Below are 3520 nucleotides of genomic sequence, written 5' to 3' on the forward strand. Positions count from 1 at the left end.
AAGCATGTGTTCATATGAGGTGGAAGAGAGCAGAGATAAAGAATTTCCAGTGTCACTCACAATCCTGCCTAGCTTAACCACAATGCTTCCATGGCTGGTCCCAGAGTCCAGAATGGGAAACACAGCATATGCATTATCTTCATTCGGACCCTAAAGAATCCCCAAATCTCCCAGCACATCAATGAATGAATTCACTTTTATCAAAACACCTTTGTATGAAGACATGCATCCACACTAAAATCTCACAATGTTTATAGTGACTTTATTCATAATTGCTAAAAACTGGTAACAACCTACATGTCCATCATTGGGTGAATGGATAAACAGTGGTACATCCAGACAAAAGCACTACTCTTCAACCATGGAGGAACAAATATAGATACACGCAGCAACACGAATCTCAAATACATTATGCTAGGTAGAAAAGCAACTGCATTCAGTATGATGCCATTTAGATGGCATTCTAAAAAGACAAACAACAGGCACAAAGAATACATCAGTTGTTGCCAGGAGCTGAGGTTTGGGGAAGAGGATGGGTTCCCAGGAGCATGGGAAACATTTGGGGGGGCGGGTAGGAAGTTTCTATGTCTGCATCATGGTAGTGATTACACAGACATTTATATTTGTCAGGATTCTTAACTTAAAAAAATTTTTTTTAGTGTTTATTTATTTTGAGAGAGAGACAGGGTGCAAGTAAGGTAGGGACAGAGAGAGAGGGAGACACTGAATCTGAAGCAGGCTCCAGGCTCTGAGCTGTCAGCATGTCAGATCATGACCTGAGCCGAAGTCTGATGCTTAACTGACTGAGCCACCCAGGCGCCCAGGATTCTTAATTTTTTTTTTTTAAGTTTTATTTCTTTATTTTGTGAGAGAAAGAGAGAGAGAGAGTCTGGGAAGGGAGGAGAGGGAGAGAATCTCAAGCAGGTTCTGTGCTGTCAGTGCAGAGCCCGATGTTGGGCTCGAACTCATGAACCACGAGATCTTGACCTGAGCTGAAATCAGGAGTCGCGCACACAGCCTACTGAGCCACCTAGGTGCCCCTGTATTTGTCAGGATTCTTAATACCATACACCTTAAAAAAGTGAAATTACTAAATAAATATAAATTATACTTTTAAATCAGACTTTTAAAAACGATTTTATACTTTGTACACTTCGAAAAGCCACTGATGTGAACCACAAAAGACTTGCCCAGTTTGTTGAAAGCGTTTCTGCTGTGATCTCAAGGGCCAGCCCTGTGGGGGTAAATGATTTCTGTTAATACTGTATTATTCTGTTCAGGCCGCCATAACAAAATGCCACAGACTGGGTGGCTTATGCAACAGAAATCTATTTTCTCACAGTTTTAGAGGCTAGAAGTCTGAGATCAAGGTGCCAGATTATTCTGTTCCTGGTGAGGGCCCTCTTCCTGGCTTGCACATGGCCAACTTCTCACAGTGTCCTCAGCTGGCGTTCCTCAGTGACTGTTTATGGAGAGAGGGAGAGATTCAGAGAGAGAAAAGGGAGAGAGCAGGAGCACATATTCCAGTGTCTCTTCTCATAAAAACACTAATACTGGGGCACCTGGGGTGCTCAGTTGGTTGAGCATTGACTTTGGCTGTCATGATCTCATGGTTCATGAGCTCGAGCCCTTCCTCAGGCTCACTGCTGTCAGTGCAGAGCCCGCTTCATATCCTCTGCTCTCCTCCTCTCACATACTCTCTCTCAAAAGCAAACATTTTAAAAAACACTAATCGTACCACATCAAGGCTCCACTCTTTTAACCTTTTTACCTCATTTAACCTTAATCAGTTCTTTACTATTACTTGTAATTACTAGCCTTACTTAGTGGGACCCATCACCAAATAACAGCCACACTGGAGGCCAGGGTTCCAGCATATAAATTCTGAGCCCATAACACAGAGCAGACAGGACTCCAGTGCCCCCAAGGCCACAGTACCCATTGGGGTTCTTGCTCAGGTACTGCTGGTGGTAATCCTCCCAGTAGTTTGTATCTCCTGGATGTCAGTAGTGATCAGCCATAGCCATGCTCTGAAAGAACCTGTAGAGAGAAAGACACCATGAGGACCGGATGCCGGGCAGAGAGGGTCCCAAGGAGGGATGGGAGGCTGGGCTGTGAGGGAGGCAGGCACATGTGGCTTGGGGTGTGCAGTGGGTCTTTGCAGGCCTGTAACCTGTGGCTTCCCAGCTAGGTTATTCTGGGCACGCTCTCACTGGCCTGTGCCTCAGGTGACTGGGGTTTGAAATCTGGTTTCCTGACTCTAATTTGTGCACTCTACCCATCCCACCACTGCTGCCCCTGGTACATGCTAGGAGCCCTGGTTTGGAACCTGTGGGTCTATGTGAAAGGGACCCCAGTGCTTCTCAGGGTAAACAGCAGGGACATGGGGCTCTCTGGCTGCCCTGGGAAGAATGGGCATCCCTGAGGGCGGTAAAGCAGGGCTGCGGTTGGAGGGGATGAAAGGGCAGGGGCAGGATGAGGCGGGGAGGGCTACAGCCCAACTCAGTGCTGTCCCCTCTGCTGCCAGTTCTGAACAGGCCCCCTGCCCACTCACAACTGGAAGGAGGAACACTGACTCGCTGTGGTTCTAGGGAGCATGGACTCTGTCAGGATGCCTTGGAGAGCACAGGCTTATGTGGGTCTCCAGACCCAGGAACCTGGGAGTGAGGTCAGGGGAGGACATGGCCTGAGGGCCTGTGTCGGCTCATCACCGTCCTCTGTGACCTACTTTAAGGCCTGGTGGCATCTGCTGCCAGGGAAAGAAACAGACACATAAACACAAATGGGGGAGGAGAGCAGAGCTATTTGGGGCAGGAGACAGATTAAGAAATAGACATTGTTCCCCATGGATCTTAGCCTGTTTCCTTTCCCTTTTGGATTTCAGCTGTGCCCTGATTCTTTCTTGTTACAGGCTGCTTGGAGCATCTGGGCACAAGGTTAAAGAGACTCGACCCTGTTATGCTGACTCCCATTTTGGACAAGGGCACACGGTGGGTCCTCAGACTTGTTTTTCCACGAGGAAAACTGCCTGTTTGCTGATAGCTCATTGGTATTTTGGAGGTGAAGTCCTTACATCTGTCAAAAAGGGTGGGTGAAATCTTTGTGTTCTGCATCATTCCACGGCCAGACTTTCCACTGAACATTGTAATAACTTTCTGAATTTCCTTCCAGCCCTCTGTTGGCTCTAAAACCACAGGCCAGCTATTAAGGGAGATAACCCTGAGCATGTCAGTTAGGAAGAGTCCCAGAAGGAAACAGAACTCCACTCGGAAGGTTCAAATGAAGGTACTTAGTGAAGGAACTAAGAAAGAGTTATGGGCATCTTAAAGGACCCACATGTAGAAGGCGTTCAAGAGACAGGTAACAGCAGTGAGTCACAGGGGCAAGGAGAGAAGGTATACTTACTGGAATCCAGTGAGAACAGCAGGTGTGGAGGAGGGGCACAGAGCTGGAACTGAGTCAAGGAGGGTCTCCGCCACTGGCAGCACGATGTCTCAATGGGAAGGGAGAGGGAGGAAAT

The 3520-nt window shown here is 47.6% G+C and overlaps 1 long non-coding RNA gene across 1 annotated transcript; it reads right to left on the reverse strand.

Annotated features, from left to right (window-relative positions):
- Positions 1-1108: 1108 nt before the first annotated feature.
- LOC121026904 (uncharacterized) lies at positions 1109-2652 on the reverse strand. Its single transcript, XR_005788488.1, has 4 exons — positions 2555-2652; positions 1939-2040; positions 1341-1462; positions 1109-1234 (listed from the first exon to the last, which is right to left on the reverse strand). It is a non-coding gene; the product is annotated as an uncharacterized LOC121026904 (long non-coding RNA).
- Between the last annotated feature and the right edge of the window lie 868 nt (positions 2653-3520).

The sequence above is a fragment of the Herpailurus yagouaroundi genome, unplaced genomic scaffold, assembly GCF_014898765.1.
Source record: "Herpailurus yagouaroundi ecotype Mexico unplaced genomic scaffold, PumYag 28, whole genome shotgun sequence".
In the NCBI taxonomy this organism is placed as follows: Eukaryota; Metazoa; Chordata; class Mammalia; order Carnivora; family Felidae; genus Herpailurus; species Herpailurus yagouaroundi.